Here is a 17,026-nt window from a genome sequence, read left to right as displayed (position 1 = left end):
CACACAGGATCCAAACGAAGTACCCAACGGTCTTGCTTGTCCACCGGGATACATCTTCTCTGGAAAGGGCGGGCTTTGCATAAAAGAGGAAGGTATACGCATTTTAATTCTCTGATCAAGATGAGACTCTTCAGTTTTGATTTTTTTTTTCAGTAACAATGCCTGAACTGGAAACCAGCTGCTCCGCGTGCTCCCGATGAAATTGTTGAAATTTTGTAAATAAAAATTAATTTCAGCTGGAAACAATTATTTTTCTTTACTTCTCCATTAAATTTTGATACTAATATAGTTAAAAATTCGTTAGCAACTTCAATAAAATTTTTACATCAAATCAAAGCGACTCTTTTATCATCTTCTTGGCGCCAAATGACAATTTTTATGCAAACTCTGTGCTTTTTATTTGTTTAATTGTAATTTTTAGTTGTTTTTCTGGATATATAAAAAATTACCGAGTGTTGAAGACGACCACGTCAATTTTCCATTTTTTTTTAATCACGCAGAAGATCTTTGTGACCTTGGCCTAAATTGTATCAATTTTTGGCTCTTAATTTTAAACTGCGCAGAAGCAATTGATTATGTAATTTTGTCGAACCCAGCACAAATAGTTAGTTGCCTTTTGAGTCGCGATGCTTCAAGTTCGCTCTCTGTTCGTTTTGCTGCTTTTTGCGGCGGCTGTTTGGCCCGCCCGCGAAACTCGAGCCCTAGGAAACGACACCGAGAATTCGGATAAAGGTCTAATTCTCAAAGGAGTAGCGATTGCAGCTCCGAAAAGGACTTCCACCTGTCCACCTGGTCAAACGCTTGCAAGGGGCAAATGCAGGAAGATGATTTGAATAATTACTGAATAGGTAAATTTTTCATCTTTATATTTGTTTCAATGTAGTCTACGGACTTTTCCTCAGAAGCGGTTTTTGAAGACGTTACAACACAGTAGGAGTTTTAAATTAGAATATTGTATTTTATATAAAATAAAAATTTTAAATTACAAAATAATTCTTCAAAATGTTTCCGTTTTGAAGTTTAATGTATCTATTTGTGATTAAGCAGGTATAAATTTACTCTAATGTGTTTATTATAAAAAAACCTTAGAACGAAATGTCTAATAAAGTGCAAAAAAATACAATAATTAAAATTGCATTTTATTTCAATTTATTTCCCCGCCAAAATGTTTGTAATGTGCGCTTGGAAATTATTTTAATTATTTGTGGGGAATTATTTTAATTCTGACCTTTTACTCTTCAAAGCTCTTTTACTCTTCAAAGAGATAAAACTGGAAGGCTTCGAATTGCGATAAATTGACGCGTCGCATTTTGAGTTGTTGCTGAGCAACGATGGATCGAGGTCGCTATTAATTCTTTTAGCGCATTTTCCTCTCTCACATCAGCTGCTTTTCGCGAGAATTTTTCAACTCCAGCTTTTAAGTTTTCGTATTTATAGCGCTGGATTGACTCAAAATGAGTTTCAAGTCCGTCGGTGCCATAGAAAAATTTATGAATTTTTGAGCAATTTTCGTCTCGACACGAAATGGGGGTGTAAAATCAAGGGGTGCACGTTGCATTTTGGGGCTTTTGGTATTGCCGCTTTCCATTTTACCACTTGCTAACCCTTTTCCGAAAGTTTTACCCTCAGGCCGCACTTAACGGCCGAGATTTAAGGGTCTGAACTTTGCAAAAAATGCATTTTGCCATTTTCCCCTGTGATTAGCATTGGTGACGCGTTATTTATTTTTCTTAAAATTCGACCGCCCATCGTATCGTCGAAAACGACCCCTCATCGGATAGGTCCTTTTTTCGACTTTTACCTGAGATACCAAAACGACCTTTTTCAGGGTACCCCGACCTGAGATCCTCTCCGCGGCAGGTTTTTACTGCGATTTCAGGCACATTTTGCCGAAACCTTTCACTACCCACTCTGACAACCTTTTTCAGGGCATCGCACCCTGAGAATGTTTCTAGAACAGCTTTTTGGATTTATTAATTCGTCTGTAATTAAAAAACAATTAGTTTTTCTTGCATACAGATACATTAAATCTTTTGATTGAAATGAGCAGAGGATACAAAAAAACGAAAGTGAAAGCACGCGATCTATTTTAGGCTCATATTCTAATCAGCTGCTCGACAAGAAGCCGCGTCGTGGTCCAGCCGAGATGCCGCAAGGTCTTTTTAATTTATTTCCAATCAATAATTTTGTATTTAGAATTAAATTTTGAATAAATTCGCCAAGGCCGCTGTTTTATTAAATAGAGAAAACTTAAATAATTCTAAAAATCATTGAAACCAAATTTTAAATCCTGCACAGGGTTAAAAGGCATTAAAATAAAATTTCATATTAAATACAACTCGAGTTACAAAGCGAGAAACGTAATTGCCGGTGGAATTTTCGCATAATTGTGGTCTGGCTGAGACACAGAAACCCTTATAGTAAACATCAGGAAACAGGATGTGATGTACACCGAGGATACCGAGGTGTAGTGGATTGATTGGCCGTTTCTTGACAGGACTTGGCAGCTGTGTGCAGCATTACGACCACATTTTTTTATTTTTAATTCTGCAATAACCGACGCGCCGCAATTAGAGTTGTTGCTGAGCAGCGATTAGTTAATTCTTTCAGCACGCATTTTCCCCTTTCGTCAGCTGCTTTCTGCTTTTCGTGGGTATTGTGCTCCTCAATCTTTTTAGCCTCCTTTCCAATCAGCAGGGAGAACAAAAGATAAAAGCTGCTGCTGCGTTAGTCAGTCGTGGTCCAGCCGTGATGCCGCGAGTTCGCTTTTTTCTGTTCGTCTCGCTGCTGCTGCTCGTCGCGGCAATTTTGCTCGTCCCCAAAACTGAAGCCAGGACAATCGACACAAGTGACGATGACGATGACGTCACCGAATCCGTGGACCTCGGTGTGGCTAACCCTCCGCCAAGAGCCACTTGTCCACAGGGACAATCCTTCGTATGGGGAAAATGCAGGCGTTACTATTTTTTTTAAAGGTAAAATATACATACAAATAATAATATTATTTACACAATTGAATTTTGTTTCGTCTCATTTTAGGGGGTTTGTTCGCTTAGCTTTTCCCTGGAAGCGGCCACTTGATGGAATTTTAGAAAATGTAGTTCAATTTTATTGTAATAAAATTTCGTATTGAATTCAAATTATAAAATGCTTAATTTTTTAACCTAATACGACTAAAATGTGGAAATAAAAATGGAACAATTCATTTTCAATCTTAAAATGAGCATAGGGTGCAAACAATGCCACGAAATGACACCACAATCGATTGAAGGCTCCTTTTCCAATCAGCAGTGAGAGCAAAAGATAAAAGCTGCTGCGTTAGTCAGTCGTGGTCCAGCCGTGATGCTGCGAGTTCGCTTCTTTCTTTTCGCCTCGCTGCTGCTGCTCTTCGCGGCCGATATGCTCGTCGGCCAAACTGAAGCCAGGGCATTCGACACGAATTACGATGACGTCACCGATTCTGTGGGCCTCACAATTTTTGGCTCTCTGCCAAGGAACACGAAACCCACTTGTCCACCGGAACACTCCATTCAAAGGGGCAAATGCAGGCCAACTTATTTTTAAAGGTAAAAAACACAAATAATAATATTATTTGCACAGCCGAGCTTTAATTTTGTCTCATTTAAGGAAGTTTGCTAGCTGAACCTTTCCCTGGAAGCAGCCACTACTAATTGATTCAACTTACAAAAATTACTGTTTATTTTGTACAAATAAAATTGATTTTAAATCAAATTACTTGTTCAATTAAAAATGCTTAGTTTTTAAACCTATTATGATAAAAAATTGATGTTTTAGCCACCTCAATTTTTCAATCCGCAGTACAGCATTTCTTCAAAATTAAATTTAAATTTGAAAAACAGAAAATGTATTCTCGTACCTTAATACATTAAAGAATTGCGGCTTAAAAAGGAAATCATATATATTAAATTGGAAAACAGCGATGAGTCAAGGTTCTCTCTTCGTTTTCCTCCGGCCAATTGGTGAATTAAGATACAAATGAGAAGAAAACGAATTAATAAAGCGTCGACTTTGGAGGCATCGGAGGCGCCGGGGGCGGGCGCGGTTTTTTTACGATGCTATCAAAAATGCTCACAATTTAGTGGCGAGTCTAACGAACATTGAGTTTCCACTCTTAAATCAATAGGAGCCGAGTTATCAATTTTTAAAAGCCAAAAAACGTGCGGTTTGTGACATTACAAAATTTTGGTTTTCGGGGCCCGGCCGGGGCACTAAAAGGGCCGGAGGGCGGTGATTCAGGTGCCACTCGGCAGGGCCCTTCCGGCTGTATGTGGTTTTTCGAAAATCAGCCATTTTTCGAAATACCACGAATTTCTTACAGCGAAAATTTCGAAAAAATAAAAATTTTGTGCACCTAGATGCCATTATCTTTATTTTTATTAAAATTCGACCGCTCGTCCAATCCTTGACCACGAACCCTCATCAGATAGGTATTTTGATGGCCTTTAATTTGAAATACCCTGACGACCTTTTTCAGGGTACCTCGACCTGAGATCATGTCCGCGGCGAGTTTTTGATTCTTTTTACTGCTGCAGTTTCGAGCACAGTTGGCCTAGATTTTTCACCCTCGCCTGTCACCAACCTTCCTCAGGTTGCGAGACCTCAGGGTTGCTTTTAACGCCACCGCCGACTTCCTGGCCAATTTCTTCGCATTTTGGCGAATAAATCACAAGGGACAAAGAAAAAACGCGTAAATCAGCCCGCGCCGAAAGGTCTGGCCGCTTATCGCGTGTTTTGTGGTATTTTATCATGCGCAGCAGCAGCGACACTTCCGGCCAGATCAGCGGTTCGAATATAAAATTGAAATAAACAGGAAATTCAATTGCCAAGCCTCAAATTTAATTGAGTAATTTTTCTTTTTTATTAAATAGAGAAAACTAAAATAATTCTAAAAATCATTGAAACCAAATTTTAAATCCTTCACAGAGTTAAAAGGCATTAAAACAAATTTTCTGATTAAATACAACTCTTGTTACGGAGCGAGAAATGTATTTGCCGGTGGAATTTTCGCATAATTGTGGTCTGGCTGAGACACAGCAACTCTTAAAGTAAACATCAGGAAACAGGATGTGATGTACACCGAGGATACGAGGTGTAGTGGATTGATTGGCCGTTTCTTGACAGGACTTGGCAGCTGTGTGTAGCATTACGACCACATTTTTTTATTTATTTGTAAGTCTACAATGACCGACGCGTCGCAATGGATCGAGGTCGCTTTTAATTCTTTCAGCACATTTTCCTCTCTCTTCAGCTGCTTTTCGCGGATATTGTGCTCCTCCGAGCAAGCCAAAACGACAAATAGATGACAATGCTCAAAGAAAACTCCAATTTTCGAGGGAATCGACGATCCGCGTCCAGGTCTGTTAGTCCACTTGGGTCAGAGGAATTCTTATGAGGCTAAAAGATGTAAAAAGATTACTGTATGGCCGCAATTAAAATTCACACAAACTTGGTAACATGATTTTCTCGAAGCGAATGCATTTAAAACAATTAATTTAACTATAACCGAAGAATAAAAATTAATTTCTGGCTGTGTTCGCATTTAAAATTCACAGTTTAAATTTTAACTCCGGAAATTCATATCTTGCTGGATTTTCTAAAATTAAATGAATTTTCTGCTTAATTTCGATCCCTCAACTGCAAATTTTAACCTTTTTCCTAATGTTAGATTAGAGGACTTATCTCAAATTTTCTGTAAACCTTAATCCGAAAGAAATTAAAAAATAAACGCAAAAATATAAGATTTTAAATCTTTCAATGAGCAGCGGGTACAAGAAAGGCCACAAAATGACTCCGCGCACAGTCTAAAGGCTCTCATTGTCAAATCAGCAAAAGATAAGCAGCTGTGGGTCAGTCGTGGTCCAGCCGAGATGCTGCGAGTTCGCTTCTTTCTGTTCGCCTCGCTGCTGCTGCTGCTCTTCGCGGCCGATATGCTCGTCGGCCAAACAGCAGCCAGGGCATTCGGCACAGATTACGAAGACGCCTGCACTGATTCCGTGTCGCTCGTTATGGTTGACGCTAAGCCGAGGCCCGCCCAAACGGATAATTGTCCACCGGGCCAAATCATGATAAGGGGAAAATGCAGGCCTGCTTATTAATCTCTCTGAAAGGTACAAATAATCTTGATACTCAATCGAATTTTGATTTTGTCTCATTTAAGGAGTTTTGTTCGCTCAACTTCTCCCTGGCAGCGCGGCGCTAATATTAATTCAGCTTAAAAATTGTACTTGATTTTGTTCTAATAAAATTTCTTTAAACCAAATTAATTTTTAAACCTATCATGATTAAAAAATTGTCTAGAACTATTATGGCAGCTTTTTAATCTCCATTTTTCATTGAAAATTGAGAGAAAAACAGAAAAATGTATTCTTCTTGTACGGTAATATTAAAAATACGCAAAAGAAGTGCGGCTTATAAAGAAATAAAATATAATAAATGAGATAACAGCGCGTCAGTGAGTGAATGTCGAGCAGTGCGATATTAAGTCAAGGTTCAAGGTCGGCCTCTCTTCGTTTTCCTCCTTCTTTTCGCGACACGTTTTTAAATCATTTGTGAAACTGGAGAAATGGGTCCTTTAATCGTAAATGGGACTGCCGCTCCTCTCAGGGCGCATTGTGCCCACCTGGACACCAAATTCACAGAGGCACATGCAGGAAAATATATTCTCATCAGGTCACACGTGACCTCAGAGTTGCTTTTAACGCCGCCGCCAACTTCCTGGCCAATTTCTTCCCATTTTGGCGAATAAATCACAAAGGACAAAAAAAACGCGTGAATCAGCCCGCCGAAAGGTCTGGCCGCTTATCGCGTTTTGTGGTATTTTATCAGGCAGCAGCGACAGCGACTCGTCCGGCCAGATCAGCGGTTCGAATTGAAAGAAATAGGAAATTCGATTGCCAAGCCTTAAATTTGTAATCGATAAACAAGTTATTTTTCAATTTCTTCTGGCATGTACTGTAATTTAAATTAGATTCTAAACGCAGAAGGTAATAAAACGTTTTAAACCAACCTCGTACGTTGAGATGGAGACGGAAAATGTCAAAGTTCACACTGCTAAAAATAAAAACGCAACCAGATGCGTCTGATGGCACTTTTGCTTCTGCGAAAAAAGAGGAAACGTCATCAGTGCAAATTGGCTTAAATGTCCTTTCCAAGAGGAAATTAATTAAATTAGACCAAATTTCAATGATTAGAGCGTCTGATCAATAAACAGGATGGGCCAACTGCTGCGATGGATCAAAAACACATTATGCTCTCTTGTCAAGATTTGCGGTTTGCTCTTCTTAAAAGTAGGCGTCGACACGTGATCATCATCGTCGCCTGCGTTTCCCGAGCCGCTACACGATACTCACAGGAAAAGATTTTCGTTCCTACGAATCGTCCGTCGAGGCTTGTCAGGTGCAGAGTCCAGGGAAACCTTATTTCTTCTTAAAATTGTCATTTAATACTTTTAAATATCATTTATTCCTCTTGATTTCCCTTTTGATAAAAACTTACTCTAGCTTTTTTTAAAAAAAGAATTCATTTTCTCTAGACGGGGAGGAAAATACAAATTTATCTCTTAGGTGTGAGACTAACAGCTAGTTTTCTAGAGGTACAAGACTACAATTTTCTAGTTTTCATTAAATTTTAATTTTTTAGAAATGCTGTACTGCCGATTGAAAAATTTAGGTTAACAGACTAACTCGTCAGTTCCAGAAACTTACAATCAATTTTTTAACCATTGGAAAATGAAACATTTTTTAAATTTAATAAATTTTATTGAAACAGGAACTCCGATTTTTTAAAATTCAATCAAATTGCCGCTTCCAGGGTAAAGTTCAGCGAATGAAACCCCTGAAATCAAAACTCGAATTGTGAATCAATATCATTTTTACCTTTTCAGGATAAGCATTTTCCCCGTACGTGGGATTGTCCCGATGGACAAGGCTTCCCCAAAAGTTATAACGCGGTTTATCACAGATTTGATGGCATATCATCGATATTTGTGTTGATTTCGATAGCCCTGGCTTCAATTTCGCCGACGAGCAAAATTGCCGCGATGAGCAGCAGCAGGGAGACGAAAAGAAAGAAGCGAACTCGCGGCATCTTGGTTGGACAACGACTGACTTACGCAACAGCTTCTTGAAGCAAAAGCATTAAATAGATCGTGTGCGGTCATTGTGCGTTTTTTTATCCACCCTGCTCAATTAAAGGAAATGAATTGAAATATGTTTGCAGGAAAAATTGAAGTTTTTGATTTGTTTAATTTCTGCGGGATATTTTGTTCATAAATGTTAATTTTTATGCAATCTTAGTGCTTTTATTTGTTTAATTGACCAGTTGCATAAACCCTTAGTGTTCAAAGCCGCCAACAGATGGCGCAACCACAGACTTTCTTAAAAATTTTGTTTTAAGCGGTTTTAAGGCATTTCCGCTGCGATTTCAGACTCAATCTAGCTATTTAACATTCTTCAATTAATTTGCTTTTTTTGACGTGCTGAAAACCAAAATCGGTTCAACCATTCGCCGTAGAAACGTTGGAAAATATTTTACTATTTCAAAAAATAGTTTTTCACGATTCTACGGCGATTGGCTGAACCGATTTTGGTTTTCAGCACGTCAAAAAATAGCAAATTAATTGAAGAACGCACGGTAGCTAGATTGAGTCTGAAATCGCAGCGGAAGTGCCTTAAAATCGACAGTCTACGGTGGCGCCATCTGTTGGCGGCTTCGAACACTTAGGGTTTATGCAACTGGTGAATTGTTATTTAAATTTTTTTGTTAGTGATTTGGCTGGAAACAAAAAAAGATTATCGAGTATTATAGATGAGCCTGCCAATTTAATCTGAGAATGACCTTTGTCCTTGATTAAATTAATTTTTGGCTCTAATTAAACTGCGCTGTTAGCATCAATTGATCGTGTTATTCCAACCCAGCACGAATGCAACATAGTTGCCTATTAAGTCGCGATGCCTCAAGTTCGCTCTCTGCTCGTTTTGCTGATTTTTGCGGCGGCCGTCTGGCCCGGCCGCGAAACTCGAGCCCCAGGAAACAAAACCGAGTATTCGGACGAAGGCCTAATGCTCAAAGGAGTAGCGATTGCAGTTCCAAGAAGGGCTTTCAACTGTCCACCTGGACAAATACTTTCTAGGGGCAGATGCAGGACGACCATTTGAATTACTGACAATGAGTGAAACAAGGTAACTTTTTCATCTTTAGAATTGTTTCAATAATTATAGTGCTTGTACTTTTCCTCAGAAACTGTTTCACCGCAGCTCGAATTTTATTGTATGTATTTTTATTTCATTTTAATAAATTTTAAATTGCTAAATAATTCGTCGAATGTTTCCACCTTGAAGTTATTTTTTGTGATGACTATAGCATGTATCATTTACTCTCGAATTTATATATAAAAACTCTTCAAAGAGATAAAACTGGTAGGCCTGAAATTTGATGAATCTACGGCCTACGCGTCGCACTTTGAGTTGCGTTGGATCGAGGTCGCGCTTATAATTCTTTTAGCACATTTTGCTCTTTCTTCAGCTGTTTTTCGCGGATATTTTGCTCTCGTCAAAATAACAAGCCAAAAGCGACGAAGAGGCTGACACGCCGAACGCTCAGATTTTTTTCAGGCCTGTTAAATTAAATTAAATAATTTCTTCGCTTGATTACGATCTATTTCTCGCCAGGAATTCTTAGGTAAAATTCCCAAAATTGTGAAATAATTATCGTGATTTTACAGTAAGAAGAGAATTAATGTTCTCTGCTTGGATTCTGTAATTTGTAGCTTAAATAATTGGCCGGCAGGTATGAAAAATGTCAATTTTAAATATTTTCTTATAAATGAGCTGACGATACGATTGAAGCAAGATGTATCCAATTATGAATATCAGCTGCTGCGTCAGTCAGTCGTGGTCCAGCCATGATGCCGCGATCGCTTCTTTCTTTTCGCCTCCTTAACTGCTGCTCATCTTCGGCCAAACTGAAGCCAGGACAATCGACACGAATTACGATGAATTTAAGTCGCCAATTCTGTGTCCCTCGTAATATTTGACGCAAAGCAGAGGTCAACTTGTCAACCAGGACACTCCTTCCAATAAGAGGAAAATGCAGGATTGTTTATTCTACTGAAAGGTTGAAATAATTTTATGCACAACCGAGTTTTGAATTTCGCTTAACCTTTTCCCTGCAAGCGGCCAATCGATTGAATTTTAAAATTTGTTTATTGTTGAATTTGTTCTAATAAAATATATTAAAATAAAAAGAATGTTTTATTTTTACCCTGTGATTTTAAAAAATTGTTTGAGAGTTTCTGGAACTGTTTTACGGCAGCAACTCTTAAAAATTAAATTTTGTTTTATGAAAAATGGGTTTCTTAAAAACGCAACTTGATGCCTCTGCGAAAAAAAGAGGAAATGTCATCAGTGCAAATTTCCTTTCCTAGAGGAAAATAATTCTGCTTTTAATTAACATTTATTTCTACTCAGCAAAATAAAAAAAATGGTTATTGCTAATTGAATAAAAATTTATTCTGGCCTTTTTTTAAATAACTAAAGAATTTATTTCCTCTATAAGGGGGGGAAAATCCAAATTTATATCTCTATTTTGTGTAATTAACTGCTGGTTTTCTTAAGGCTTGGTCTATGGCGTGACAAACCAATGTATTTTTAAAACTGACTGACCGCATGAATGAGTAAAAAACTATTTAATGATTATGCATGGTCCTGCGGGTGGCCGACGGGCCTTCCGGCTTGCTGCGCCCACGACAAAATGGGTTTTACAGTGAAAAACTAACTCGCCGTACAATTATGCGTGTGGGCACCGCGTCGCCACCCCCGCCGCCTCCGATGCCCCTGAAATCCGCGAGATTTTGAACATTTTCTTCTGTTTTTTTTTTCTTAATTCACCTGTGGGCCAGAGGATGATTTTCATTGGGCATCGAGAGGCGTCGATTGGCCAGTTTTCAAGTCGAAATATGCATTTTTATGTTAATAAAAGCGTCATATTAAAATCCAATTTATTCAGATTATCCAAAAAACAATAACATATCCGTCGAACTATAGGAATTTGTGGTTTTTATTTTATCTTATTATTATCTAATTTTTATATGTATAATTTCGCCATTATAAGCCGCAGTTCTTTTGCATATTTTTTAACATAAAAGGACGAGAATGAATTTTAATTTTTAAGAAATGCTGCACTGCGGATTGAAACATTGAGGCTAAAAAGTCGGCATAACACAGTTCCAGAAACTCACCATTTTTATTGGTTAAAAAATTAAATATTTTGTTTAAATTTAATAAATTTTAATAGAACAAAATACACTACAATTTTTAAAATTCAATCAAATGATGGCCGCTTCCAGGAAAAAGTTCAGCGAACTAAATGGTCCTAAAATAAGAAGAAATAATCAAAACTCGAATTGTGTACCAATATTAATTTTACCTTTCAGGAGGATAAATAAACCTGCATTCTCCCCTTACGTAGGAGTATCCCGGTGGACAAAATTCCCTTGGTGGAGAGTCAATTTTATGAGGCACAGTGATTGTCCTGGCTTCAGTTTCAGGGACGAGCAAAAGGGCCGCGCTGAGCAGCAGCAGCGAGGTGAAAAGAAAGAAGCGAGCTAATATCGGCATCTTGGCTGGAAAACGACTGACGCAGCAGCTGATTGGATTGAGCCTTAAATAAGATCGTGTGTCCAGTCATTGTGGTTTTTTGTATCCTCTATGCTCACTTAAAGGAAAATAATTAAAATATTTTTGCAGAAAAAAATAAAGTTTCAGATTTTTTAAATTTCTGCTGGCAATATAAAAAAATATTACAGAAAACTTGTGACAATTAAGGAGTTTTATTTAAAAAAATCTTTCATTTTTCCTGCAATGATATTGAAATTCATTTCCTTTAAGTGAGCAAAGAGGATACAAAAAAAACCACAATGACTGGACACACGATCCATATTTAAAGCTCAATTCAAGAAGCTGCTGCGTCAGTCGTTGTCCAACCAAGATGCCGAAAGTTCGCTTCTTTCTTTTCGCCTCCCTGCTGCTGCTCATTTTGCTCGCCGGCCAAACTGAAGCCGGGAAAATCGACATACATCCCGAAATTTACTATGGTGGTGTTGGCGCACCGTTAAGGAAACGATGTTCATCGGGAAAACTCTCAGTAAGGGGATTATGTAGGACTTTTTTCCCTCCCCTGAAAGGTACAAATAATATTTAATGCTCCATCGAGTTTTGATTTTTTCTCATTTCAGCAGTTTTACCTAGATAAGCGTCGCGGCCAGCAATTGATTGAATTTAAAAAAAAATTGTAGTCCATTTTGTTCTAATAAAATTTAATTACATTCAGTAAATGTTTCATTCTTCAACCTAAGATAAAAAAATTGATTGAGAGTTCCTGGAACTTTGCTATTTATCCTCCATTTTTCAGTCTGCAGTGCAGCATTTCTTAAAAATTAAATTTTAATACAAAAATGAAAATGTTTAAAAAGGAAAATATAAATAAAAAATTAGATAACAGCTTTTCGCGGCGGTTTAGCTCATTTGTGAAACTCGAGAAATAGGAAATTCGGACACCAAAATCAAAAAGGAACATGCAGGATTTGAAGGTACAAATTTTATTGCACCTTTTTCCTTTTCATAATTGCTATGGTTCATCTTACTTAGTTACTATCGCTTAATATAGATTTGTTTTACTCTCTCATGGTGAGTTAATAATAATTAAAAAGTAAATCGGTTCGTCATGCCAGAGACCAAACCCTAGAAAACCAGCAGTTAGTTAGTCACATAAGAGATATAAATTTATATTTTCTAGAAGAGGAAATAAATTCTTTATTGAAAAAAGGCCAGAATTAATTTGTATCAAAAAGCAATAATAATTTGGATTTTGCGGATAGCAAATATAAAAAGGAAAAAGGTGCAAGAAAATTTTTACCTTTTAATTCGATATACTATTTTCCTGCATTTTTCTCTTTGAATTAGGTGTCCAGGTGGACACAAAATGCCCTGAGTGGAGCGGCAATTCCAGTTACGATCAGAGAGCCTAGTTTTCCGCCCGAATTTCCTATTTGTCCAGATTCACAAATGAGCAAAACCGCCGCGAACAGCAGCAGGAAAACGAAAAAAATACTCTGACTCACTGACGCGCTGTTATCCAATTTAATCTAATTTTTCCTTTACAAGCCGCAGTCCTTTTGCTTTTTTTTAATATTTACGTACTAGAATACAATTTACAGTTTTTTCTTTAATTAAATGCTGGCATAACACAGTTCCAGAAACTCACAATCGATTTTTTAATCATTGGTTAGGAAATAAACGTTTTTTTTAAATTAAATAAATTTTAATAGAACAAAATACACGCTACAATTTTAAAAATTCAATCAATTTGCCGCTTCCAGGCTTAAGTTCAGCGACCATCAATCCTAAAATGAGACAAAATCAAAACCTTCGATTGCGATTATTAATAATATTTTTACCCTTCAGTACGATAAATAGGCCTGCATATGTTCCTTTGGTACGAGTGTCTCGGTGGACAAGCGGGTTTCCTCAGCCTAGAGTCAATTGCGAAGCGGGGCACATAATTGGTGCCGTTGAATGCCCTGGCTTCAGTTTTGGGGACGAGCAAAACGACCGCGACGAGCAGCAGCAGCGAGACGAAAAGAAAGAAGCGAACTCGCGGCATCTTAACTGAACAACGACTGACGCAGCAGCTTCTTGGATTGAGCCTTAAATAAGGATCGTGTCCAGAGTCCAGATGTCACCCAGACATCACTATGAAGTCTGCATGACGTCAGAATGTCAGGGTTCCGAATTTTCCCCACCCGGATAAAATAGATTTCCGAGTCGGAAATCTATTTGACATCACTCTATCTGATGTCAGGATGACGTCTTTCCCTCAATTTCGATGAAAGGCGGCTCATCACGTTGCCAGTCTTTGACTTAAAATAATAAAACACACAATTTCATTCAGTTCTTTGAGCATTGAAAAAATTAAACGTTTTTTCTGCATTGAAATTCTTAATTTGCAATAACTTCTCGCACTTGTATTGTTTTGGCGGGAAAAAAGGTTCGCATGTGGCGCTGGATTTTCTGATCGGAAAAAATATCCACTTTATCTAATTCGACCCTCAGGAATCGATTGGTGGGCTCGGTAACTTCGTCAATAGTGAAATAGATCGAGATTTTACAGGATTGCTCTCTTCCTGATTCGCATGCAACCTTTGGAGCTGTTTTCTCAAAAATTTAAACGGCAACCTGCAATTTTAATATAAAAAAATTTGCCACAAATTTATACTTTCATTTTTTAAAATATGCCGGAAGAAATTAAAAAAACTTTTTCCTGCAAAGATATTTTAATTATTTTCCTTAAAGTGAGTAGAGAGGATACAAAACAAAAACCACAATGACCGCACACACGATGTATTTAAGCTTCAAGAAGCCGCTGCGTTACATAGTTATAGTCATTGTTGAGCCGAGATGCCTCATTTCCGCTTCTTTCTTTTCGCCTCGCTGCTGCTGCTCGTCGCGGCCATTTTGCTCGTCGGCCAAACTGAAGGCAGGCCAAGCGATGTCCATTACGTCAGCACTGGTAATGGCATAGCCGCGCCGCCAAGGAACGTTTGTCCAAAGGGAAAAATCTTCCTGTGGAGAAAATGCAGGCGTTTTTATCCTTAAAGGTAAAATACATACAAATAATATTATTTACACAATCGAGTTCTGATTTTGTCTCATTTTTAAAGGTCTCTTCGCGCAACTGTTCCCTGGAAGCGGCCAATTGATTGAATTTTACAAATTATAATCGAATATGTTTGAATAAAATTTATCAAAATTAATAAACGTTCAATTTATTAACCTATCATGATTAAAATATTGATTGTAAGTTTCTGGAACTGTGTTACGGCAGCTTTTTAACCTCAATTTTTCAATCCGCAATGCAGCATTTCTTAAAAATTAGAAAATGTAGTCTCGAACCTGCTTAAAAATAAAAATAAAAAAAAAATGAAAAAGAATTGCGGCTTGTAAAGGAAATAATCGATTAAATCGGATCACAGCGCGTCAGTAGTGCGATGAGTCAAGGTCTTTTCGTTTTCCTGCTGCTTTTCGCGGCACTTTTGAAACTGTCACTCTCCGGCCCATTGGTCAATTAAGAAAAAATTCAAAATTGCGTGGATTTTGGCGGCATTAGGGGCGAGCCCAAAATACGCAGAATTTTGTGGCAAGTCTGACGAACATTGATTTTCCACTCTACGAACAATCGAAAATGTGCGATTTTTTTTCAAAAGGTAGACCCATAATGGATTGAAACCTGTTTCGTCTTACGCAGAGAACCAACACGCATCTGCAAACCGATTTTGAGAATTTTCGAGCCCATAGAAAAATTAAAATTGATTTTTTTCTGTTTTTTTTTCAATCCTCGGAAAGTGCACAGCCGAAAATGGTTTTATTTTTGTTAGAATTCGACCGCTCGTCCAATCCTCGACCACGAACCCTCATTAAATAGGTATTTTGATCGCCTTTAATTTGAAATACCCTGACGACCTTTTTCAGGGTACCCCGACCTGAGATCATGTCCACGGCGAGTTTTTGATTCTTTTTCGAGCACAGTTGGCCTAGATTTTCACCCTGGCCTGTCACCAACCTTCCTCAGGTCATTTTAACGCCACCGCCGACTTCCTGGGCAATTTCTTCCCATTTTGGCGATTAAATCACACCGGGGGAGTTGACACAAAGCTACAAAGAAATTATCAGAATTTCGTGTGAATCAGCCCGCCGAAAGGTCTCTGCGGCTGCTTATCGCGTTTTGTGGTATTTTATCAGGCGCAGCAGCAGCGATACGTCCGGCTAGTTCAGCGGTTCGAATTGAAATAAACCGGAAGTTTCATTTTTTTCCTACCAGGTACGGAAATTGAAATAAATTGAACGCATAAGGTGGTAAATGTTTTAAACCATCCCTGCACTCGCAGATGATATGTATTTTACGTTGAGATGGAGATGAAAAATGTCAAAAGGATACAAAAAACCACAACGACTGCACACGATCCATTTTTAATGCTTGCTCTAAGAAGCTGTTGCGTCAGTCAGTCGTTGTCCGTTCAAGATGCCGCGAGTTCGCTTCTTTCTTTTCGCCTCCTTGCTGCTGCTCGTCGCGGCCCTTTTGCTCGTCGGCCAAACTGAAGCTGAAATACAAAGCATTGTTGACCCTCCAATCAGGACCAACGCCACTTGTCCGCCGCACTACTTCATATTGGGAATATGCAGGCGTTTTTTATAATCCTTGGTAATACAGTAAATAATTAAACAAATCGAGTTTTGATTGTCTCATTTTAGGACTATTTAGTTCGCTGAACTCTTCCCTGGAAGCGGCCACTTGACTGAATTTTAAAAATTGAAGTAAAATTTGGTTGTAATAAAAATTACTGGAAATAAAAAAAAACGTTTAATTTTTTAACCAATGATTAAAAAATTGATTGTGAGTTTCTGGAAGTCAAGGTCTTTTCGTTTACCTGCTGCTTTTTATCATTTGGGAAGCTCGAGAAATAGGAAATTCGGGCGGAGAACTAAAGCTCTCTGATCGTAAACGGGATTGCCGCTCCACTCAGAGCAATTTGTCCAGCTGGACACCAAATTGTTTTCCGTCTCCATCTAAACGTAATTAAATCCCATCATCTGTGATTATGGGGTTGGTTTAAAACATTTATCGCTTTCTGCGTTTAAAATTAATTTCAATTTCAGTAAATGGCAGAAAATTTTGAAATTTCCTGTTTGTTTCAATTCGAACCGCTGAACTGGCCAAACGTGTCGCTGCTGCCTGATAAAAAATACCACAAAACACGCGATAAGCGCGGCCAGACCTTCTGGCGGGCTGACCGTCGGGGGCACGCTAGTAAAATATATTTTCCTTATCACTTTGTTAGCTATAAAAATCACAGTTCATTTTTATAATTAAAATTAATTAAAAACCTAGGGAAGAGGTTTCATCGCCAGTTTTCCGGTAATCAGAAAATTATTCGTTTTCTGAGCATTTCCAA

The 17,026-nt window shown here is 38.1% G+C and overlaps 1 long non-coding RNA gene across 1 annotated transcript; it reads left to right on the top strand.

Moving 5' to 3' along the window:
• Positions 1-5,888: 5,888 nt before the first annotated feature.
• On the top strand, positions 5,889-6,284 carry LOC135942183 (uncharacterized). The gene is made up of 2 exons (XR_010575096.1): positions 5,889-6,128; positions 6,179-6,284. It is a non-coding gene; the product is annotated as an uncharacterized LOC135942183 (long non-coding RNA).
• Positions 6,285-17,026: the final 10,742 nt, after the last annotated feature.

Source organism: Cloeon dipterum, chromosome 1 (assembly GCF_949628265.1).
Source record: "Cloeon dipterum chromosome 1, ieCloDipt1.1, whole genome shotgun sequence".
NCBI lineage: Eukaryota > Metazoa > Arthropoda > Insecta > Ephemeroptera > Baetidae > Cloeon > Cloeon dipterum.
This window is presented reverse-complemented; position numbering and strand designations above follow the sequence as displayed.